Below are 24969 nucleotides of genomic sequence, written 5' to 3' on the forward strand. Positions count from 1 at the left end.
CCATGCCTTGTTTGTATGGTGCTAGGACTCAAACCCAGGGCCTTGTGCTTAAGCTCACGTTCATCCCCGGTGCCCCAGGGTGGGGACAAAGGACAAGTGTGCTCAGCCTGGGATTCCTTGCTCCCATGGGCTCGGGCCGCACTAGGTCATTTTTGAAAACATTCAAATGCATTTCCAAGTCTGAGGAGAATAGCTTTTGCAAGTAAAACAGGATACAGCAGACTTATAAAAAGCAGCTCCGCAGCTCCTACGGCAGCATCCAGGGCTACACAGAGAGATCCTGTCTCAATAAATAAAGACATAAATATTCTTAACCATTCTGTTAATACCAAATAGGGCAGTAAAGCTTAGCCTTGGAGAAGATGCTTCATTGAGACAGGTTTGGTCAATAAAGCTCAGGCTGGCCTTGAACCCATGACCCTCCAACTTTAGCCACCCAAGGACTGGGATTACAGGCATACCCTGCCAGAGTTCTCTTGCTTTGCCTGCCCCTCATTCTTCAGCTCCCTAAAATCTTATTTCTATCTTTACCGTGTCTTCACAAAGATCTGCCTGCCTCTGCCTCTTGAATTCAGGGATTAAAGATGTGCTCTAGCATGCCCAGTTCCTTTTTATTTAATAATAATAATAGTTGCTTTTAAAAAAAATTATGATGTGTATGTCTGTTTTGCCCGCATGTATGTCTGTGTACTACTTGTGTGCCTAGTGGCCTCAGAGGCCAGAAGAGGGTGTAGGGACCCCAGGACATTACAGAGAACCGTGAGCCACCTCAAGGTGCTAGAATAGAGCCCAGGAGCTGGGTATTCAGCAAGAGCAGCTCCCGCTGCTGTGAATGTCAGCAGAGGACCAGAGTTCAGTTCCCAGCATCTCTATAGGGCAGCTCACAACCACCTGTAACTCCAGCTCCAGGGCATCTGATGCCCTCTTCTGACCTCAGAGCACTTGCACATACGTGAACACACAAACAGATAAAAGGTTTAAAGAATCTTTAAGAATAAATAGACATTTTAAAAACAAAAACCCTAAGGACAGAGCTTCCTGCCTGTCACCTGTTTCCTCTTACCCCCACAGGCATCTTGGCACAGAAGGTTCTGTCACCTACTTAGCTTGAGCCTCAACTGGACACGGCCCAGACTTATCCGAGGAAGTCTCATTTGGGGGATTGCCTCATCCAGTTGGCCCGTGGCACATCTGTGGGAGTAGCTCAGCGGGTAGCACACTCTGTGTCCTGGCTTCATCTCCAGCCCGACACAAACTAGGCACGATGGTGCACGCCTGCAATCCCAGCCAGCCCCAGGAGGTGGTGGTGGAAGGGTCATGAGTTCAAGGTCACTCTTTGTTACATAATGAGTACCAGTCAGCCTGGACTACCAGAGGCCAACTCAAGAAAAGGTGGGGTGGTGGGCCTCTTGCAGAGAATCCAAGTTCAAATATTCCTAGCATCCACCTGGTAGGATCTGTGCCTGGAGCGTTTACTTATTTTTGTGTGCGCCCATGAGTGAGTGCATGTGTGTGTACCTTTTCCTGCTGAGCCATCTCACTGGCCCTGTCCTCTTTTCCTAAAGTGATGAAACTGAGTCTAATAAGGGACAAGGAGGGGCCCGCACTGACATTGCTAGCCCTGGGCTCCGGTGGCTTGGCTTGTTTCCCCTCTGGGACAGCATCCACCACCAAACATCCCTTCTGCTGGGTGCTGGGGGAGGGAGGGCAGAGAGTCATTGACCTGCAGGGGAGCAAGCAGGGCACCTCCAGCAGGACATTTGCACTCTCCGGTGGGAGCGCCGGGTCACAGGGGAAGCCTTGTGGATTCTGAGTTCCTGTCCCCACGACCATCGGGAGCCTTGGGTTTGTTATCCCTGTGACGTCTCCACTGTCCTCATGGAACCTGGTGACGCTGGCTGAACAAATACTACCTCCGATATTGACTCAAAACGTGTACAGGGGCTCAAAGTTCAAGCTCAGGGGGACTGGAGGCTTGGAGGAGGAGGCAGGGAAAGTACTGAGTTGTGGAATTACAACATCCTTTATTATGGGATAGAGTTCTCTCAAAACTATGTCCCACAGCCAAGTTCCCAGAAATCTTAAGCACTTTGGATAGAAACCTGTTGGGTTCTGCCAACAGGGAAGGAGTCTAGGGAGACCGACCATGGAGCAGCCATGCTCTTTGCAAGACAGTGGGGGCTTTGAGAATTTCCTATCGGCTATATTAGGTGGGATCATTAGGGTCAGGATGTGGTTTGGCCTACTATGTGTTAAGAACTTGGCTTCCAGCCCTACTGCTGGTAGCTCAGTGGTAGAGCACCTGCCTAGCGTGCAAGCAGGTCTATGATTAATCAGTGTATCTTACTCTTTTCATTATCCTCAAACTTGATGCGTGGCCAAGTGGGCCTCATCATACCTGCTCTGTGGTGCAGGGGATGGGATCTAGGATGTTATACATGCTAAAAAAGCACTCTAACATTGAGCTACCTAGCCAGCTGTGGTTTGGGGTGTGTGTGTGTGTGTGTGTGTGAGTGCGTGTTTGGGAGGATATGTACACAATGAATGCAGGTGCCCAGGAAGGCCAGAAGAGGAAGCCAGATCTTCAGGAGCTAGAGTTATAAGTGATTGTGAGTCTTGTGACATGGGAGCTGGGAGCCAAACTGGTCTTGGGCAAAAGCAATATTCACTCTTAGCTGCTGAGTCATTTTCTCCAACCCTGGTTTTGGTTTTTTTGGGAGGCAGAGGCAGGCAGATCTCGGTGAGTTGGAGGCCAGCCTGGTCTACAGAGTGAGATACAGAACAGCCGTGGCTACACAGAGGAACCCTGTCCCCAAAAACCAAAGACAGAAAGGTGGAGGTTTATGTTGTAACTCAGGCTGGTCTCCAATTTATATACAACCCTCAGGCCTCAGTCTCCCGAATACTGAGATTGCCACCACAGGACAACTGTGTCGATCGTGGGCAGCCGGCATACTCTATGCCATTAAAACTCAAAGAATGTGAAGAATAACCAGAAGAGTTGAGAACGGCTATTCTATTTTGGGGGCCCGTTCCTGGGATATTTTCAGCGCTCAAGGACTTTAGGTTAGGGCCATGAAACTCCGCCGCCACCACCACCAGTGAGTGGGGTAGGGACCGGTCGGAGCTGTGTCTTTAAACGTTTTATTAATAGCAACTCTGGGAGCTGCGGTCCCTGGGAGCAGAGACACGGTGGAGGGTAGAGGAAGGCAAAGGAGTCCCCTACAGCATAAAACAAGTTCCAGGCGGTTTCTGGCCCATTATGGTACCTCCCCAGGGCACAGGTACCCGATGGGAGGAGGCACCTGGGCGCTCCCACTGACGAAGTCCCCGCCTCTACTCCTACCCCGCCTAGCCTGCAGGTGGCACCGAGGCGGGGCGGGCAGGGAGGGCCCACTGTCAAGGCCGCAGGGCCTCCGGGACAGACAGGGCACAGGGCCAAGCCAGAGGGACGCAAGCCAGGACATCAAGAAGAGAGGAAGTGTCCTTGGGGAGGGGACCAGTTAGCGCTGGGGTTCCAAAAAGGGAGGAAGGGCATATAAGGTGAGCATGACAGGAGCGGACGCAACAAGCAGCAGCGCAGGGTCTAGCCTCCTGCTTCCAGGGCGGAGAAGAGCTCCTTTCGCCAGGCAAGCCTCAAAACAAACAAACAAAACCAGCCAACCAAAAAATAAGGAGAGGTTCTTCCTCTTTCCCACTTCAGATCCGGCGCTGTGGAAGGCAGAAAGCGTCTCCAGACAGCCCCTTTGCAGGTGCCACCAACAGGCCACACCTCCCGCTTCTGCTCCCAGAAACAGGTACTCAGAGAAGGCTGCTTAAGAGGGCCGGTGGCTTGTGGTTGCGTGTCCCCAACTGTCCGGAGGCCGGTTCATTTCAGTCGTACAGAACCGTGCAGCCAAGTGAGAGACGCCGAGTTGAGTTTCTTCGCATAAATTAAGTTAAAACAAAAACAAACAAACAAAAACTCCAAGTTACACCGAACACTCGCCTGCCTGGCCTTTTGAAACAGCCGGGGGTGGGAGGGGGCGGTGAGACACCGCCACAGTTCACCCGAGTTGGGGGCGGGCTCAAGGGGCGCTTTCGTTTTCTCTGCGGAGCCCTTCCCCGGCCGCGCAGGGGAAGATGGAGGCAGACGGAGCCTTCCGAGACCAGGCATGCTTGACCTCGCTGCGGCCGCTCTCCTTCTCCAGCGCGTTCACGGAGCGGGTGTTCCGCGCAGGGCCTGGAGCCGCAGCCTGCGAGGGCGCCCCTCCCGGCGTCAGAGCGCCCTGCCCCGCTGACCCGGCTTCTCTGCGCTCGCCCTGCGACCTCCGTCCCCCGTGTGCCGCTCGGTGGTCCCTCTCCAGAGGCCCCTCTGCACCGGGGTCCAGCCACTCCCCTCCCGGCACCTAGTAGTTCTCAGCGTCCGAAGAGTGATTCGATTCTATTGCTTTTTTGGCGTCGAGATTTGAATCCAGGACCTTACACAGGACAGGCATTGCAGCAGCATCATGAGCTACACCCCAGACCCGAATCGCTCCGCAAAGGACATTTTCTATTTTTTTTTTTTAAAGCCCTGGTGATTTTATCGCAGGGAGCCTGTTGGCCTCTGGAGCCAATCTGCCCCAGGAATGGCAAACATCTGTCCCTCAGGCTTGGGACTTGGGCTTACTTCTTTACTCCGTGATGCTAAGCAAAGCCGCTCCTTTTCCCGCCAAGCTCCTTTTTTTTTTTTTTTTAAATAACCAAACCAAAGTTCTGGAGCAGTGACAGCATAAGCCCCGCAGGGGTGCAGGGAAGTTTATGTGCCGGTGTGTATAAACTGCGAGTGTAATCCGAGCACGGTGCAAAGAGCTTTTACGGGCATGGCCCGAAGGAGTTGGTGAAGAAACTGAGGCTCCCGAGGTAAGGAATGCGGTCCTAGGGCGGCTGTTGGCAAGCTCCGGTCCTAGCCTCAGTTTCCTTACTGGATTGCTCCCCGTGGCCCCGCCCCGCCCAGGCCCCGCCCCGTCCCGCCCGCGCCGCAGCGGGCCCCGGCTCAGCCAATCACCCGCGGCGCGCGTCGGTGCGCTTGTCCTCGCCCGCCCCGGCCTGGACTCGGCTCGCTCATTCCGCCGCCGCCGTCCGCAGACTCGGTAAGGCAGCGCCCGGGCAGCGCTGCGGCACCGCCTTGGGCCGGGCGCGCGGGTGTCACCCCTGGGAGCGCGGAGGGGAACTCAGGCTGTGCCGCGGGGTAGGCGGGAGCCGCGCACTGGAGAGGCAGAGAGCACCCCCTTCCTCTCGCACTGACGGGTCTTGGGGGGTCCCGGGGCGGGAGGAAGGATGCTTGGTCCCCGGACTGGGCAGGATGCCTCCGCCCGGGACGCGTGGGGCCTCGGCTCTTGGTGTCCCGCCACACGGTGGGTTGTCTCTGCGCGTGGGTTTGGGGTCGTCAGTGCACCTTGAGGATTAGGCATGACTCCGTGGGTCTCTGTCCAGTAGGGACGTCAACTCCCTTTCCCGCCCCATCCTACTCCCCACTCGGCGGGTGGCGTGGGGCCAGTGTGGGCGCCGAGCCTTTTTCCAGCCCCAGCCCACTCGCCACTCTGCAGGTGGATGGGTTCCGGGGGTCCGTGCCGGTCGCGCGCGGCAGTAGGAAGGATGCTCGGCCTCGGGACTTGGCAGGTGGCCGGTGCCCCCTCCTCGCACGGGTCCCCGCAGTGCAGCCGTCGGGACACGCCCTTGGCGCAGGGGCTCAAGTGTCGAGCGCCTCTCGCCTGCTTTGAGCGGGGTTCAAGGGCAGGTGGGTGTCCAGAGACGGCCCAAGGTCGCGCCAGGACCAAGAGCCCGGGAGGGTGGGGGCGTCACGTGACTTGGCCTGAGGGAACTTGGCGAGGGACAGCCCGACGGTGCGTACTGGGCAGCCCCGAGATCAGCTTGGCTGTGTCCTAACAGCCGGTCCCCTTCGCTGTTCATCTTCATATCGTGAAGCCGGGCCTGGCTCTCGTTAATGCCACGGAACACACACGAGTGCTCACGTTTTTAAGGAGTTAAAAAGTCCCTAGGATGGACCAGGCTAGATAGCGATCAAACTCGGTACTCGGCTCCCGGCCGACTCGGCTCCTTTCTGTTCCGTGCATTCGAATAGTTTCTCCAGGGACACATTTTAGTCGAAAACTGCTAACTTTGGAAGTTCGTAAATAAAATGAAAGTGGGTTTAGGAGCCTTTCGGAACGCGTATTTAGTTACAGCATTTTCTCGCACAGGCGTCTGGTTTCTGGTCATTCCTGATATTCAAGCGTGTTTATCTCTGTGAAAACCACAAGCCAAATGACTAAAATACAGCTTTGGCCATTTATTTGTGCCGGCAAGCATTCATCACCACCACCACCACCCCCCCTTCCCAGTCGGTCGACTCAGGGCTCAGTGAGTACATAAACCCGAGGTGTGGAGTGGGGACAGGGCTTGCTCTGGCACTAGACACACTAGACAGTCTGGGCCAGCTGGCTCCGCTGCAGCCTCAGAGCCCTTTTGTCATGTAAATGACCGTTTTCTTAACTCTGACGCCTCCCTAGACTTAACCACATACTTGAATTTTTCTCTTTTATCTATTAAAAGAGAGAGAGAGATAGGGTTTCTCGTAACACAGGCTGGCCTCCAGCCTGCTAGGTAGCCAAGGTTGGCCTTGAACCCCTGATCTCCTTCGTGCACCCTCCAGGTACTGTGATTACAGGCGGGCGCCACCGTGCCGGGTTTGAACTCCCGTCTTAACCGCCTCTGGAATCAAACCCCGGCCAGGTTTTGTATCGGAAGTGGCCGAAGCGGCTTCCTGCACAGGACAAAACCTTTCGAGTTTGAGCTAGAAAGCCACCTGACTGCAGATGAGGGAGAGGAACGCCTCCCTTCCGCCGCCGGCGCCGCTCTTGGCCGGGACCCAGTGGTCACGAAACGGGCAGGCCTGGTTCTCCCGGGAGTTTGGGGCGCTGGCCGGAGCTTACCCAACCCTGATTCCGCCTGCCCAGTTTGCCCATTCATAAAAGCGCCGCAGTTTGTACCTTTTTATTTATTTATTTACGTTTGCCTGGGTTTCGCAGACGAAACCCTCCGAGGCAGGGTTTGCCGGCCTGCTGTTTGCTGCAGGCGACATGTGTCTCGCGGGGACAAAGCGGGTCGGCGGCTACCGGGGCGGCGCACAGGGATGGCAGCGGCGACGCGCGCCGGCTCGCTCCGGAAGGCCTGCGTGGGCTTGGCCGGTGGAACAGGATCCGAGCGCCCCGGACGCGCCAGCACGGGGGCGGGGCTCTCGTAACCTTTCCCCTACTTTTCTCAGCCGTCACGTGACCCCGGGTGGGGGAAGGGGCGGGGCGGGAAGCCGCGGTTGCTGTTGCCCTTCCCTTCCCCAGCGCCTTGAACTTGCAGGCTTGGGCTCCAGGAGGCTAGAGCCACGGGACGCTCCTGTACTTTGACCGTTTGCAGGTGTTTTTCTCCTTCTTGTTCTTCTTCTTCTTCTTCCTCTTCTTTTTTTTTGGGTTAGAAAATATGTTTAGTCACTCTGCGGAGATATTTACGGGTAGGCCAGAGTTCCACGGCTGCCTGGTGGAAGCCCGCACTAGAATTAGTTTAGAATAAAGCGGTAGTCCGAGGTGAATCGTTCTAAAGTGTGCTGAGCAGAGGTCCAGTCCCCTGAGGAGGGAGGGTCGCTTGAATCAGGGAGTTCAGGGACAGCCTGGGAACATGCAAAAAGATGCGTCCCCAGTTCAGGAAAGAAGAAAAGGGGAGGAGAGTGTTAAGCTGGAGGCGCGCCTAGCAGGCTTAAAAAAGGATTACTGCACACTTGAATAAATGCCAGTTTAAGCTTTTCTTGCAAGGATTTTTGTTGGTAGGAGAATAAGCCTGCCGCCAAGCCTGTGGACCTGAGTTCGATCCCTGAACTCAGAGGGTGAAAATTATCCCGATTTCCATACACGTGCTGTAGCTTGTACTCAACACCATCAGGAAGAAATATGGTACATGTTTTGTTTTAAGCAATACCAGCCTATTGTTGCAGAATCTAAGAGGCGAAAATGGGGATGCCATACCGTCGCCTCCTTAGTTGGTATCTTAGTTGGTTGTAGAGGCCACCACTGTCTGCAGTTTCTCAGGACTGCGATAGTGTGTATGCCTGTACCATCTAGGTACAGGAGGTGGATAAAGGAGAGCAGGGTTCAAAACCAGCTACCACCACCACTGAGTTGGAGTCCCGTGTGGGACACACAAAAACTTGTCTCTAAACCAAACCTAGACTGTGCAAGGCTCTTTTTTTCTCTCTCTCTTTAGTTTCTTACCCAACACAAGGAGTGAGTTCTACTTGTTGATTTCAGATGTTTGCTGCCTTTTGTACCCTTCACCTTGAACCCCATGCAAATATTGAGGCGGACTGGGCTAAGGCCAGCTCTGCCCTGTTTAGGTAACGTGGCAGTCCAGTTCTGGGAAGTGCCCACCTTTGCCCTTTTTTTGTGCGAGTTGTTCTGACCTTCAGGAATGTTTTTCAGAAGGTAGTAACAGTGGGCATGCTGCCCGTTGAGGAGCCCAGCACCTGGGTAACTGCCGCTTGGAAGGTTGGGAAACAGGGTGGCCACTGACCTTGCCTGGGCGGAGTGTCAGTGCATGTAAAGGAAGCTTTGAGTGGGGGAAAACGCTCATAATCCGAGGGTTTGGGAGTTGGTGCTGAGGTAAGAGGCTTCCAGGGCTGCTTAGCAGGACCTTGTCTCAAAAAGTAAAATGAAGCAAAACAAACCCAATACAGAAAAGCCAGGCTCGGTTGTCCATGCCTATAATCCCAGCCCTTGGGAGGGAGAGACAGAAAATAAGTTCAAGATCAGCCTCAGTGACATACCCCATTTAAAGGTCTAGCTTGGACTACATAAGACCCTGTCTCAAAAACAAAATACTGTTATAATACACTGGTGTTGGTGGCTTGTGGCACTTAGGAGCACAGGGGTCATCTTTTTGTCCCTCTCTTCTCCACGTGTAGTCTGAGCTAAGTGAGTCTGTTATTTCTTTATATATATATATATATATATATATATATATATATATATATATATATATATTTATACAGTGTTCTGCCTGCATGTATGCCAGAAGAGGGCACCAGGTCTCATTATAGATGGTTGTGAGCCACCATGTGGTTGCTGGGAATTGAACGCAAGACCTCTGGAAGAGTGGCCAGTGCTCTTAACCTCTGAGCCATCTCTCCAGCCCTACTTCTGTTTTCTTAAGTCCCTCCAGCATTTGCCTTCCTCAGTGTCTCCCTGACCCTGTGCACGCATGCAAATACTTGCTGAAGGAAGGACAGAGACTGGGCCGCCTCTTCTCCACTGGACTGAGTGAGCCTACTGATATTAAGGGGGTGGGGATTTTTTGGGAGTTTCACTGGCCCTACCCTTAGAAGTTCCTGCCTGGGAGGCAGGGATCAGAGGAAGTGGTTGGGGCCCTGCCTCTGTGCACTTCCCCATGCTGTTACGTGGTGGTGCCTGACATGTGCGGTCCCATTCAGGCTGCTAGCTCTCTGCAGTGACCTTGTCCTCTCCCACCTGCACTGGCTTCCTTTAGGGTTCCCTTGGCAGCCCTGAACAGAGAATTCAGCATAGCTTGTTAATGGTGCCTTGCGGGGATATTCACATGCCCACAAGGGCAGGGACACTGAGTGGCTCCCCGTATTCCTATCCCCCTTGAAACAGAGTCTCACTGTGTAGCCCTGGCTAGCCTGAAACTCATTGTGTAGACCAGGCTGCCTGGCTGACCTTGAACTTCTGGTCCTCTTGCCTCCACCTCAACTGAAAACTCAGCCCTTTATGAAACTGATTGCTTTATTAAGGTAGTCACCCCACCTTCCCAGTAGCCACCCCTGGATGTGCTCCGAGGAAGGCCTGCCCTTGGAGACCGTTGTGCCCTGTGGGTCTGTGAAGGTGCATTCTGAAAAGAAATGAGTGAGCTGGCCACGTTAGTCGGAGTTGGAAGAGAGGCTGAAGCACCTACCCCATCCTGACACTGCAACATTGAGAGCGGTGGGGGTGTGGAGGAAAGAGTGAGGACAGACACCCATTTTCTTGAAGGACGTTTGTTGACCGCACAGGCCCCTGCTGGAATGGCAGCGTCTGGCCCTGAGTTAAAGAGCCTGTGCTGGGCTGCCCACTCCAGCATCCTTCAGTTGATGGGAGCCGAGGTGCCTTGCCCTGCCTTGTGCTAATGAAGTGTACAAGAGACGGTGATATCTGTCAGGGAGTGAACCCTGATCTGTGTTGTGGCCTCTTTCTCAGCTAGGCGGGAGTCAGCTGCTGTCATAGAGCAGGGCTCTGCGCGGACTGCCACGGGGCACACACAGGTGTGAACCTGCCTGGGTGGGTGTTGGTTTTCATCTCCATCTCCGTAGCTCTCCCATGACCCTTGACTCCCACGAGACTCCATGAGGAGTTAGACCTCAAGCTCGGCAGTCAGGAGGCAGAGACAGGCAGGTCACCCTGGAACTTGCTAAGTAGGCTAGGCTGGTCTTGAACTCTTAGGGATCCACCTGCCCCTGCCTCCCCGGTGCTGGCATTAAAGTGTGCCACCACACATGGTGCTTTTTAAATCTGTGTCTGTTCATCTGCATAGATATGAGTGCAGGAACCTCTGGAGGCCGGGGGCACCAGCACTGCCGGGGCGGGAGACAGGCGGTTGGTTTTCCGCTGCCTGGGGCGGGTGTGGAGAACTAAGCTCGGTCCCTCCAGCCTGCTCCCTGATGGCTGAAAACGCCACACAGGACCTTTTCCTGGGGCTGATGAGGTGAAGTGCGATCTTCTCTTAACCCTGCGGGACTTCTTAGCGACCCCATGACTGAGGAAGAACACAGGCCCCTCGCAGGATGCCGTGTGGCGAAGGGGCAACATTCAGTAGATTGGATGGACTCAGCCTTTTTTTTTTTTTTTTTTGAGACTGGCTGTGAGGCTTATTGGTGAACATGTTTGGTGGGACCTGAGAAGGGCCTGCCACTTGTCTAGGGGACCACAATTGATGATACATTTGCGCCTCCGGGCTGTCGGGGACGAACAGCTTCTCAGGTTCTGTGTTTTCAGATCCGTCTGCAGTAAACTCAAAACCCCACTTCTTGGAGATGCTGGATCCTCTCATGGCTGGGGAACTTGAACTTGACCCCTGGGGACCTCGGTTACACTTCTCCTACTCTGTAGTTTGATGGGCTGACCTAGTTGCTGAGGACCCTGGCCACGGTGCCCGGGGGGCGTCTGAGAGGCACCCCACATTCCTATCAAAGCTGAGGCTGGGGGCCATCATGACCTCAGAGGCATGAATGTCCACCAGAAAACTGTCTCAGGTGTCCCTTACGGTGGCATGGACATGGCACAGGCTTCGTTAGCTACCAGGAGGGCTGCTGTTTTGCAGCCATTGCCTGACCGCTCCTCCGTTCTTAATGAAGTAAAGTTGCAGTCATGGAAGGTATTTTAGTGTAGGTTGAGGCACAAGAGTTAGAAGGAGGGAGAGGCGCTCGGAAGAAAGCAGGGCAGGGGGCACATCTGAGAGCGTGGAGAGTTGTTGTGTGAGCCCCATTTTCATCTTACAGTGTTTTGTTTTGTTTTAAGGTTTATTTTGCTGGGGGTGGTGGCACATCCCAGGGTTCCGTAGGCAGAGGAAGCAGATCTCTGTGGATCCAGCTAGGCATGCACAGTTAGTTCCAGGCCAACCAGGGCTACCTAATGAGAACCTGTCCTGTTCTCAAATATATGCATATTTTAAAAATCATTAAAAATCATGTATCTGTGTGTGTGTGTGTGTGTGTGTGTGAGAGAGAGAGAGAGAGAGAGAGAGAGAGAGAGAACCACTCTGAGCCCAGAAGAGGAGGCCAGATATTCTAAGCTGGAGTTAGAGGAGGTTGTGAGCTGCCCACGTGGGTGCTGGAAACCGAACTCAGGTCTTCTGCAGGCAGCACACAATCTCATCCCCTAAGCCCTGGCTCCAGTGTTGTTTTATCTGGCAGTGGCCTGTGGCCTGTGACCCCTGCCCCTGTAAATTAGAACACTTGTAGATACAGGTTCCAGATTCGAGTGTCAGGCTTGCGGCTGGACGGGCCTTCCAGTGGTCACTGTGTTCCGCATTGCTTGTGTTGCAGATCCCTGGTTGCGGAGGCGGCAGACACGCTCAGCGAGTGCAGGAGAGCTCCTGAGGTTTTGGGGACACTTGTGGGAACAGTGGTATGGGGAGAGGTTTGATCTCCTTGAGCTGATAGATGCATGCCCCTTCCTGGCAGTCAGAGCTCAGGCAGCCACGTGCTGTTTCAGAATGGATGGGGTAGGCTGTTAGCCTTGTCAAAGTGTATTTCCCTCGTTATTAAAATATTTTTACTTTTTTTGTGGCGAGGCAGGTGTGTGTAGGTACGCGTGCGTGTGCGTGCACATGCAGGCTTTCATGCCACCTGTGAGGAGGCCAGAGGACAATTTGTGGGGTTTGAGTCTCCCTCTCCTGTGCAGGTCTCATGAGGACTAAGCTCATGTTGGCTTGGCACCGAGAGCCTTCTCCTGCTGAACCATCTTGTTGGTCCCTTTATTATTTTTGTCTTGTATTTTTTGAGACAGAGTCTTATATATGTGTACTGACCCCAAACTCACTATGTACTTGAGGACAGTCTTGAACTTCTGATCCTCCTGCTTCCACCTCCTAAGTGCTGGGATTACAGGTGTGTGCCACCCAGCCTTCTTTAGTGGTATTGGAGATGAAGGATCACTAGGACTTCCTGCATGCTAGGCAAACACTGTCAGCTGAGCCATATCCCCAGTCCTGGGTACTTCCTTTCTAAGTGTGTCCTTTGGTGGCTTTCTCTAAGTCTATTTTGCCGAAGTCACATTTATCTTATTAGCAGTTCTTAATGACGTGATGCACTTTAGAGCCTAAATTTGAGTTTGCTTTACTTGTAACTTTCTTTTTGAGACAAGGTCTTACTACATAGCTCTGGCTGGCCTGGAACTGGCAGTGTAGACCAGCCTCGCCTCAAATGCACAGGGCTCTTCCTGCCTCTGCCTCCTGGAGTTACAGGGGAGCACCACCACACCCAGCTTTGATTTTATTATTATCATCATCATTATTTTAAAATCGAGACAGGGTCTCATGTAGCTTAGGCTGGCTTTGTAGCCAAGGGTGCCTTTGAATTTATGATCCTCTTATCTTCATCGCCCCAGTGCTTGAGTTAGAACTGTCCACCGTCATGTCCAGCTTGAATTTTTACAATTTGTGGTAGGCGGGAGTTCTTTTGTAATTTGGGGGAGATGTAGATTGAGTGGTGATTGAAAATTTATTTCTTTTTACCACCCAAATACTAGCCTGGCCTGACCCTGCTTACCTCTTGAAATCAGACTGTTGAAAGCGGTATGGTCATAGACCAAAATTTGTGTTCTAACCTGACCTGAGCTACTGTGTCTAGCCGGTTGTCAGGAGTGGCTCATGGTGATGAGCTAAAGTCACCCACGGCTGAATTATATAATGCAAATAGGGACTGCACAGCCATGAAGTCAAGATACAACCTTTCACAGGGAGGGTTCCTTTCTGTGGTTAATCTCCTACTCCCCCCCCCCCCCCCCCCCCCCCCCCAGTGAAAAGGGCTGTTGAAATCTGGTAGCCAATATGTCAGAGTTTCCAAGGGGGAGTCTTTGAAGTGGGGTGCTTGAGTGTCTTGGTCTGGAGGTCGGAGATCTCACAGGCACACTAAGTCAGTGCCTTGGGCCCTGCTTTGTCCCCTCCACCTACTCACTTGAACCCTTGTCCCAGCTCCCACCCAATGCCTTCCCTCATCCAAGGACAGAGTGTAAGGCCCACACCTGGAGGGGATGAGCCTGAACTCCCCAGCCTCATTTACGATGAGGCCTGTAAATCTCCTTACAAAGTTCCCACCCCCAGCAAATCTGTCACACAGCTGAAATTGTGCTAAGATGGTCCTTCTTTACTTTTCTTGGTCCCCAAGCCCACCGACAGCAGGAGGTGCGCGTGTCCCATCTCCATCAGGATATAGCAGCCGTATTCAGGTTTTTAAATATGTACATTTTAAATTTTGATGTGTGTGTGCATTTCACGTGTGTATGTAACTCAGGCCCACAGGCGGTGTCGTCTTCAATTACCCTCCAACCCTTTTTGCAGTCCGGCTGGCTTCCACTCTTGTCCAGGCTTGGAATGCACTGTGTAGACCAGGCTGGCCTTGAAGTCGGAGATCTGCCTGCCTCTGGCTCCTGAGTGTTAGCTTTAAAGGCGTGCACCACCATGAACAGCCTCTCTTAAGTTGGAACTATTTAGTTAGTCACCAGTAATAAGAGATTCCACCCCCCCCACCCCCCCAGCAACAGCTCTGTGGCCTGTCCAGGTTAGACCCAGGGCTCCTCAGCCTGGTGCTGTCCCTGGTGAGGGATGCCTGCCATGTTCCTGGATGCCCTGTCTGGAATTCTGCTAAGCTGCCACTTCTTGTGGGCAACCCTTTCTCTAAGGATTTCCAGTGGTTGTTTACGGCTAGGAGTGCTGGACAGCTGGTGAGGGATTAGAGCTGCCCGTGAATTAGGCAATTCTGGTAGGCAGCTAGGCCCTACTGACAGCTACTAGCCTTGGTTTGAGTTTGTGGTAATCAAGTTTTCCTGCTGGCTGCCACCTATCGTTTTGGCTACAGCAGTGACCTGAGCTGACGCGTGTCGCAGCTGTGGGAATCTTAAGCTGGCCTTTGCTGTCACAGGCACCACTGCGCGTTGGAAGGTAAGGACGTGCCCGTTGGATCTGGGCCTGGACTTGATTCCTGCTCTGCTGTTGGCTGGCTGCTACTTAAGCTTTTGACATTTAAGTCTTAATTTTCCTCATTAGTGAATAGGGACAGTCGTGGATTCATTTTTTAGAGTTGTAGTTCGATTTTTGTTCTGTTTCTCTCTCTCTTTCTTTGGTTTTTTGAGACAGGGTTTCTCTGTGTAACCTTAGCTGTCCTGGACTTGCTTTGTAGACCAGGCTAGCCTCTAACTCAAACTCACAGAGATCCATCTGCCTCTGCCTCTCCTGAGTGCCGGGATGATTTCAGGCATGTGCTACTGTACCTGGCTCTTATTATTGTTTTTTTGACTCAGGGTTTCTTTGTGTAGCCTATAGCTGTCCTGGAACTTGCTCTGTAGACCATACTGGCCTCAAACTCAGGGATCTGCCTGTCTCTGCCTCCCAAGTGCTGGGATCTACGGAGTGCACCACCACTTCCCGGCTTGTGGTTAAAATTTAATGACCTGATAGAGGTAAAAAAAAAAATAATAATAAAAGAAAACAGCAGGGAACACTATGTGGTGGCCCATGCATTTTAATCCTTTGTGGTAGGCAGAGGAAGGTGGATCTCTGTGAGTTTCAGGCCAGGCAGGACTACATAGAACCTGTCCAAAAAAAGAGAAGAAAAGAAAAGGGCAGGGGCCTGCAGAGATGGTTCAGTCAGTAAAACACTTGCTGTGCAGGCCTGAGACCTGAGTTCGGATCCCCAGCACTCACATAAAAAGCCAGGAGCAATGGCACACTCTGTAATCCCAGCACTGGAGAAGCGGAGACAAGAGGCTCCCTGGGGCTCTCTGGCACATCAGCCTAGCCAAACGGGTGACCTCTGGGTTCAGTGAGAGACCCTCTCTCAAACACTAAGGTGGAGAGCGATAGACGCCAGTTTAGACAAATGCATACATGCACAAACTGAACACACTCACAAAACAGGGCATTGTTTGGTGTGCGCCAAGTAGTTAGCCAAATGGGTATCCCATGTTTTCTTTGCTGTGGAAAACATGAAAAGGAGCCTGCCTGCCATCTATGCTGCTGTACTGTGAGTCACCTCCCTTCCTGTTGTCCTTTCTACCTGTCTATACCAACCTATCTGGCTCCCCATCTGTGGACCGAGGGGCTGTGTTGAAATCCTCCCTAGAGCACACAGAGCCTATTTGCATAATTCAGTTGCTCGGAAGCCTGTCATCCCCGGGCGAGTCTAACTGTTTGATTTATATGATGGGCACGGTTTCCACACTGCAGTTTCTCTGGCATGTGCCCGTTTGTGGCGGTGTGCTGGGCCTCTCCTGAACTTTCCCCTCCTTTCTGAGCTGGCTGCCTGCCCCAGCTCTGCAGCCCCAGGGAGCCCCAGCTACAGGAGGAGCTGATGCTGAGAAGAAGGGAAGGAATGCCGAGAAGGCCTGATCTGGGAAGGGAAGGGGGTCTTTTCTCAGGGGTGGCAGCTTGGTGGCACGGGCTGACCTCAGGGGTGAAATGGTTTTGTTGCAGAGCGGTTGGCTATGGAAAAAGCAAGCCCAGTGGGCACGTCCCATCAGCCGAGCACAAAGCTGTTTATTTAGCCAAGGACTGGGGCTCCACACCAAGCCATATTAGTATGAAGACAGTCTTACGTCAGCAAGATGCCCCAGTGGGTAAATGGCTCGCTGTGCAAGCCTGGTGACCTGAGCTCAGCCCCCAGATCCCATGTACATGTAGGAGGACAGAAGTGACTCCCCGGAGTTGTCCTCTGACCTCTCCACACGCTCAAAAGCACGCCCGGCCCCCATCATGCACACACACTCACACAATAAGAAATAAAAATTTTAAAATGAATCTGTGCTGGGCGGTGGTGGTCCCCATCTCTAATCCCAGCACTCGGGAGGCAGAGGCAGGCAGATCTCTGTGAGTTCAAGGCCAGCCTGGTCTACAGAGTGAGTTCCAGGACAGCCAGGGCTGCACAAAGAAGGGAGAGGGGAAGGGGAGGGGAAGGACTATGACTCCTGGCAGTGGCAAGCGAGATGCAGTCTACAGAGTCTTATGATTTGATCAAGAGCATTAAGTAAGACCTTTGAAAAGCTTTCAGCTTATTGGGGGATGAAGCGGGGCACCCTCTGCCAGAAAGCATAGGTGAGTGGTTGATTGTGTCTTGAAGCATGGCCGTGCTTTGGGAACATGAAGTCAGTAGCTGGCCAAAACCGAGCCCTGAGGGGGAGGGGGTTGTATTTAGCTAAGTGTGATGAAAGGTGAGAATAGGAATGGCCCGAGAGGGGTTGAGGAGATGGATCAGTCAGTAAAGTGCTTGCCTTGCACACATGAGGGCCTAAGAAAGGTCAATCAAGTGAGGCAGAATGTGCTTGCAGAGGTAGACGAAGGAGCATCTCCGAGGATTGCCACAGCCAAGCCAGCCTAGCCTAACGAGCCAGTGAGAGCTCAAGCCAGTGATCTCTGACACACACTCAGTCACACAAAAGAGGCTAGCGAAGGTAGAGATACAAAACTGTAAGCTGCAGACAGTCACACACCAGATCTGACATGTGCGTTTGGTGATTTTCAGGGCAGGTCTCTTGTTCTGCATTTTGGTGTGCTCCAAGAGGGATTACAGAAAGGACCCTAGGGCTCTGTTGAAGCTTCCTTGGGAACCCGTCCTCAGCACTGGGGCTGGCATGGAGACAGTGATAGGCCTGGGAGTGTGGGCTCACCTCCATGTTCCCAGGCAAGGAGGTTGGCAGGTGATATTTGGGAATGGGCTGCGATCACATTAACACTCTCACTTGGGGCGGGGCAGCAGTCCAGGCCTCCACGGAGACCCATGTCTCCGGAATACTTTTGTTTTCTGACAACAGCAGCTGCCACGACCCAGCCCTACACCTCCTAGGGCTTTTTGCTTTGGGCACGGATGTACCTCTGACTGTCTTCTGGCACCTGGGGGCTGCCTGCCACAGCAGCCACCTGCCGTTTTTGTCCTGAGCCACTGTGAGGACACAGGGCAAGAAGAATTGTTTTCGGAGCAGTCCTGGAGGTGCTTTTCCTGTGTATCTGGCCAGACCTGCTTCTGGGGGTGGGGTAGCCTGTGTTTACCTAGAGGGTGTATCCCATGTAATCTTTTCCCTCTGGTTTAGAACTTTAGTCCAAAGGCTAAAGCTAGGTAAGATGGTCTATTCCCAAGTTCAAGGCCAGCCTGGCCTGGATACGGAGTTGTCCTTGCTGACAGCTTGGGAGAAACAGTGAGTGAGTGGCAGAGGAGAGGACAAGGCCTCTTTCCCGCCATCCCTGTGTTTTCTTTTTACGCTCTTTCCAGTCTGTGTTCTTGGGGCCGTCTTTGAACTTGGGGCTCAGGTGCATGCCAGGCAGAGTGGTTACTTCCCTGCGGTCCTGGTGTAGATCTTGTACCCAAGGACACTGTCTCTCCACCATGGGCTGGGCTGGCTCAGTCCCCAAGGGGGAAACATCCAAAGCAGAGCTGTACAGGGCATTTGGGACAATGAAGTGCAATAAAGGCTGAGAAATGGGAGGGGCAGTGAAAAGCCGGCTCCGTGCCCAGACAAGGAAAGGTATGGGTCGAGGAGGGACTGGTGGGCTGATGTGCCTCCTTCCTCTGTGGGTTCTGTTGCTTGGGTGAAAGAAACACAGGTGGGGAAGGCAGTTAAGATAGGTGTGTGCTCCCTCGACGCCCCACCGAGGCAGGCTAGTAGGAGAGAGGCAGGAAGAGGGTGCAGCCGGAGAGAAGGTGTGCTGATTCCAGCCTCTGCAGTTCGGGCCCTGGAAAATGGGTGTATATCTGGTCACGTACACTGGTTGTAAAGGTGTGATTAGGGACAGGGGTGCTGGCCAGGTTCCAGAGAGACAAAGAGCCTCCCATCAGTAAACACAGAGGTCAGGGGCTGGAGGTCATGGCGGACAATGAGGTAGGCCAGGCTTGTGCCACTGCTGACCTGAGGTGGGAATGTGGGCTGGTCCCGGGAAAACAGTGTTTTAGTGCACACTCCAGCATGGAGACATGGCAGAGGCCTCCAGCCGCCATGAATGCCTGCCGTGCCCTCCTTGTAACAGCCTTTGGAAGGGAGGAGTCGACTGTCCAGTGTCAGTGGCCTGTGTCCAGGCACAGCTGGCCTGCCAGATAGAATGGCTGGGCCAGCTGGCCTGAGGGCTTTTCTTCTAGTATGTCGAGGTTCCCAGCTGCAAGGACACAGCCTTGGTGCCCCGGCTGGGCAGGGTGTGACGGCAGGAAGAGCTCCCTGGAAGGGAGAGCTGAAGCCAGGAATGCGTGACCTTATTATCCAGCCCCAGGGCTTGCAGAGGGCCACCCTGGGAGCAGATTAGCTTTCTGTTGGCAGAGGGACACCAGCGCAGAAAACACCTGGTGAAGGGAGGCACGGGGAGGGGCCTGTGGGTGGGTCAGGAAGGACGGGCCTGGCCCAGGCATTGCTGCCCCTAGACAGGAATACATTTCTAGAGAAGGGAGAGGGAGGCTTCCAAGGGGCAGGGAGCTTGAGGGCACTTGCTTAAGAGGCTGAGGTGATGTGAGCGAAACATCCAGGCTTCTGGCGGAACCGAGCTGGGGACACAAGGATCAATATGGCAACGTTTGTGGACTACCTGTATACAAATTCTTGCATGTGCACACCACACACTAGCCCGTGACTGCGCGGACATGAATGTGGAAGAGAATCCCTGCGTTGCAGGGAAGATGCGTGTGAGAGTCCGAACGTGCACGAAATGCCTTGGAGCCCAGAAGACGGCGTCAGATCCCCTGGACTGGAGTTCAGGCAGTTGTGAGCCACACAGCCTTGGTGCTGGGAACTGAACTTGGGTCCTCTGCCAGAGCAGTGGGTGCCTTTGCTGCTGAGCAATCCCACCACTCCTTTGATGGCTGGTTTTTTTTTTTTTTTCTTTTAAGTATTCACTTTTATTATTTTAAATTAAGTGTCTATGTGTATCTATATAGATGTGAATGAAGGGCCCCCCTGAGTCCAGAGGCATCTGATCTCCATGGATCCGGAGTTTTAGACCACTCTGAGCCACTTGATGTGGGTGCTGGGAACTGGACCCTGGTCGTCTGCAAGAACAGTGTTCGTGTTTTTAACCACCGAGCTCGCTCTCTGGTCCCTAGTGCTGTATTTTCTTTTCTTAACTTTTACTCCGCTTATCCATTTATTCCATGCATACACACCCAGGTTAGAAGGCTGCTTATGGGAGTTGGTCTCCTCTTCCACTATATGGGACTGGGGACTCGAACTCAGGTGGGCAGGCTTGGCTGCAACTGTTCTTACCCACGTGCCATCTCGCCAGCTGGTGCTGTGTTCTTAACTGAAGAGGGCCAGACAGCCATAGGTCTCCAGCCCAGTCATTGCAGGGGCAGGTTCACAGATGAGCTTCTGTGCCAGAATGTATGTGTTGTGTTTCATGACCCTGAACATTTGAGGAAGTGTTAGGTTATGGCCAGGTTCATGGAGGCTTTTGGGGGGGGGGGGGCTCTTTCCACGGTCCTTGGGAAGATAAAACCTTTATGGGACTCCTTTTCTTTTTTTTTGTAACTTGATTTTTATAGGTAGTAGTGTCTTGTTGAAAGTCAAAATGTGAGGCCCCTTGCCCACAATTACTTTCCCTCTGAGGAGAAAGGCCCTGTTTCCAGGGGTACTGGGAATACTGGCTGAGAGTCAGGATGAGGGAGGACCTTCCCCCAACTCAGGCCTGGGGTCAGGTTGACTAAGCTGAGCTTTGGTGACTGGGTTGGGACTCTCTGACTACTGTTTCTGGGGTGACAAAGCCTCCCAGTGGCATCCGTGCCCACCTGAAAAGTAGGGGAGGCAGGTGGCAGTCTAGGCCAGGTATGGAGTGTGGTCTCCTGCTTAGGAAGAGGATGGCAGGACCAGCCTGGAGCTGGACCAACAAGTACACTTGGATCTGGTCAGATATCTCAGAGAGTAGGGTATGTAACAAAACACACACGTGGGGGCTGGAGAGATGGCTCAGTGGTTAAGATCACCGTCTGTGCTTCCAAAGGACCCAGGTTCAGTTCCCAGCACCCATATAGCAGCTCACAACTGTCTGACTCCAGTCCCAAGGGATCTGACACCTTCATACTAATGCACATAAGATAAAATTAATCATTAAAAAAAAACCCAAAACCACACACACATACCACTCCAGACCCATGACAGGCCGCTGAAGCCCAACGTGGTGAAGCAATGATTTTATTGGGTGTTATTTATAGAAATATGAGTGAGGGGTGTAACGTACAGGAAGAGAAATGACTCAAAGACAACTGCATCACCAAGGCCCACCCCAGCATGGGACAGTTCACAAAGCTGAAAACTTGCCGCACGCTGCATACCCTGCAGGCAGCTCAACAGGCTGGAGAGCGTCCTTTTCAGGTGCCTCAGCTGGTCTAACCTCTTCCAATTATTTTGGCTGGTTTCTGCTTCTTTCAGGCAGCTGGTGTGGTCTCAAGAGACTTTGAAGTTTGGCTTGTCTGAGTCTTCAGAGAAGCTCTGTTCTGCTAGTCTCAGAGGGACTCAGAGTTTATTGCTTTCTCTGGCAGGGAGGGGCTTAGTGAATCTGTTCTGTTTCAGGGACTTCCTGAAGGTATTTTGAGTTGTTTACCTTTCTGCACATGGATCTTCCCTGTAGGATGGGATGTTTTGAAGGAAACTGTAACAATGGGTGGGCATGTGAAGGGGGTGGGTGAGCAGGTGTCTCCAATCAGAGGAGATAGGGGCACCGGGGACTACTTATCACTCATGATAAGCTCGGTCACATTGAGGGGACAGCTGTGTTAGGTACATTCAGAGCTGTGGGGAGATCTCGTGTATGTAGAAACAGAGCCTAACAGGATGGGCCTTTCCTGGCTCCCGTAGAACTGTTGCCCACCTTCCCCATCCTAGCCTTAAATCCCACAAAACCTACAAGTGTGTGTGTGTGTTTGTATTGTGTGTGTAGTGTGTACATGTAGGCTAGAGGTCAACCTTGGTTGTCATTCCTTGCACAATCCACCTTGTTTTTGTGAGGCAGGGTCTCTCTTGGGCCTGAGCAGGTCCCTTGGCAAGGCAGGCTGGTCAGTGAGCCCAAGGGATCCTCCTTTCTTTGCCTCCCCGGTGCTGGGATTCAAGTGTGCTCCACCATGCCTGGTTTTTTTTATGTGGTTTGAGCTCAGGCTTTCAAGCCTGAGCAGCAAGCACCTTACTGGCTGAGCTGTCTGTGGATACTTGGTATCTACCCTGCCACCATGGAGGACCCCTGAAAAATTGCTTCCTTAGTGCTGGAGGGCGACATTTGTTCCGAATGGAACCTTGGTGAGGACAGTGATGGGGTGGGCCACGAGAGCCGTCTCATTTCATACTGATGCCCCTAGTTGTGTGTTTGGCCAGACAAGGATTACGTGCTTAAGTTTTAAATAGACAACAATTGTGTTTTGTGAGAAGACATTTTCTTTTTCTTCTTTCTTCGCTCTGTTTTTCTTTGTGAATATGTGTGTGTTCATATGTATGCGTGTGTGTGCATGTACATATGGGCGTCAGAGGTCCGATGCAAGTATTGTTTCTTAGCAGCTGTCTGCTTTTTTTTAGTGTGTCATACTGTATGTGTGCGACATGTGTGAGAGAGTGGAGATGTGTGCACACCGCAGTGAGTGTCTGGAGGGCAGAGGACAGCCTTTGGAAATTAGTTCTTTTCTTTCACCTTTTATTCCTTAATTTAAAAAAAATTCAGTTATGCGTATGCATATATGTGTGTGTGTTTGTGTGTGTGTGTGCACATGGGTGCACAGAGGTATTGGATAGGCTCATGTGAGCTAGTGATGTGGGTGCTGAAAACAGAACTCTGGTTCCCTGCAAGAGAAGAATGCAGGCTGGGCACGGTGGCATACGCCTGTAATCCCAGTACTCTGTGAGTTCAAGGCCAGCCTGGTCTACAAGGTGAGTTCAGGACAGCCAAGGCTACACAGAGAAACCCTGTCTCCACCCCCCCAAAGCAAACAAACAAACACAGCAGAACACACTCTTAGGGAGTCATCTCTCCAGCCCCACACCTTGTTTTTGAGGCAGGGTCTCTCGCTCTGCCGCTGCACTGTATATTCTAGGCCAGCCGTCCCTGGGGGCTTAAGGCCCATTCTCCTGTTTCTGCCTCTCACCTCGCTGAAGAAATGCCGCTAACAGATGTGTACTGCCACATCTTGTTTTTACTGAGCTCTGGGAACTGTGCTGAGGTCATTAGGCCTCAAGGCAAGCATCTTTTCCACTGAGTCCTCTCCGTGGCCTTGTTTTGTGAGAGACAGTTCTGTCTCTGGCCCCAGCAATCCTCCTGCCTCTGCCTCCCCAGCACCACAATTACAAGTGTACTTACCTCGTCTAGCTTTCTCATACGGGTACAGGACCCGTCTTAGGCTCTCGTGTGCAAGCACCTGACCCACCGAGCCTTCTCCCAGCTGCTTTTTTCCAGTGGTTTTTGTTTTTAAGATTGTCTCACGCCGCTCTCTAGGTCTAGCTGGCTTCTACCTCACAGCAAACCTCCTGCCTCAACCACCCAGCGTATTGGGATTACAGGTGTGAACAACCATCCTCAGATGGGACAGTTTTTTTTAAGTGATACATTTTAGCAAGGCATGGTGGTGCCCCACATTCTTAATCCCAGCATTGGAGAGGCAGAGGCAGCGAATTTCTGAGGTTCCAAGGCCATTCTGGTTTACAGAGTGAGTTCCATGACAGCGGGGGCTACATAGAAAGATTTCCCTGTCTCAAAATACAAAACAAAATAAAGAAGATATATTTTTGTACCAATTCTTAAAAATGATTTATTCCTATGTGTTTAGGTATATTATCTATATTATCTGTATACATATCTGTGCACCATGTGAGTGTTGGGAAGGCCTAGGGGTATCTCATCCCATAGGGCTGGGGGTACAGGTGGTTGTGACCGCCATGTGAGGTACTGGGACCCTGACTTGGCTCCTGTCGAAGAGCAGCCAGTGACTGCTGAACCATCTATGCAGCACAGCTCACTTTTAATTTTTATTTGTTTGTGCACGTGTGTGTGTGTGTGTGTGTGTGTATACACCACATGAGTATGGTGCAGTGTCCACGGAAGCCAGAAGAGGGCAGATCTCCCGGAACCGGAGTTACAGGTGATTGTGGGCTGCTTAATTTGGGTTTGGGGAACTGAACTTGGGTCTTCTGGGAGAGCAGCAAGCACTCTTGACTGACTGAATTCTGGGCTGGGCCATCTCTCCAGCCTGAGACAGTGTTTTTAAACAACACTCTCATTGACGTGTGCTGTAGCAGGTTTTATGTCAACTTGACACAAGCTAGAGTCGTCTGAAAGGGGGGAACCCTAACTGAGAAAATGCCTCCATAAGATCCGGCTATCAGGCATTTTCTTAAGGATTGATGGGCGAGGGCCCAGCCCTTTGCGAGTGAGGCCGTTTCTGGGCTGGTGGGCCTGGGTTCTGGAAGGAAGCAGGCTGTGCAAGCCAGAATGAGCTTGACAGTAAGCAGCACTGCTCCGTGGCTGCTGCAGCAGCTCCTGTCCTGCCCGAGCTCCTGTCCTGACTTCCTTTGATGAACAGTGAGTGATATGGAAGTATGGGCCAAACAGGCCCTTCCATCTCCAACTTTTTGGTCATGGTGTTTTATTAAAGTAGTAGAAACCCTAACTAAGACAGTGTATTCGCATAAACAGTTAGCCCATCTAAAGTCTGTGTTTTGGTGATTTTTAATTTATTTACAACTGTGCCACTATCTATCATTCTAAGCAGTTTGGGAACATTTTTTATCAACCCTGAAGACACCCTCATCTCTAGCCTGTGTCCCTTTTCCAAGCTCCCCAAGTCCCTGGAAGCTCTGATCTTTCTATTTCTGTAAATTGTTCTAGACATTTCATGTAGGTGGAGCGAGATAACATTTGGCTTTGTGTCATGCTCTTTATTTTTGTTTTTGTTTTCCGAAACAGGGTTTCTCTGTGTAGCCTTGGCTGTCCTAAACTCACTTTGTAGGCCAGGCTGGCCTTGAGGTCACATTGTTTTGTTTTTTATGACACAGGGTCTCATGTAGCTCAGGCTGGCTCCTAGCTTACTCTCTAGCTGAGGATAATTTCAACACCTGATCCTCCTGCCTCCTGTCTCGAGGTACCGGGATGACAGGCACATGCTCTCATGCCTGGTTTATGTGGTGCTGAGGGTGGAACCCGGGGCCTTGGGTATTTGAAGTGACCCCTTTGCCCTCTGAGCCACGTCTCCAG

General features: G+C 52.3%; 1 protein-coding gene and 1 non-coding gene across 2 annotated transcripts in view; one reads left to right on the forward strand and one right to left on the reverse strand.

Annotated features, from left to right (window-relative positions):
- The first annotated feature begins 5043 nt into the window (after positions 1-5043).
- Positions 5044-24969, forward strand: part of Cpt1a (carnitine palmitoyltransferase 1A) — a 59625-nt gene continuing 39699 nt past the window's right edge. Inside the window, exon 1 of the mRNA XM_055614659.1 lies at positions 5044-5114. The gene's annotated coding sequence lies outside the window, so the exon portion shown is untranslated. The remainder of the gene's footprint in view (positions 5115-24969) is intronic.
- On the reverse strand, positions 11301-11437 carry LOC129682413 (small nucleolar RNA SNORA70). Its single transcript, XR_008720976.1, has one exon. It is a non-coding gene; the product is annotated as a small nucleolar RNA SNORA70 (small nucleolar RNA).

Source organism: Psammomys obesus, unplaced genomic scaffold, assembly GCF_907164565.1.
Source record: "Psammomys obesus unplaced genomic scaffold, mPsaObe1.curated_primary_1811, whole genome shotgun sequence".
Taxonomy (NCBI): domain Eukaryota; kingdom Metazoa; phylum Chordata; class Mammalia; order Rodentia; family Muridae; genus Psammomys; species Psammomys obesus.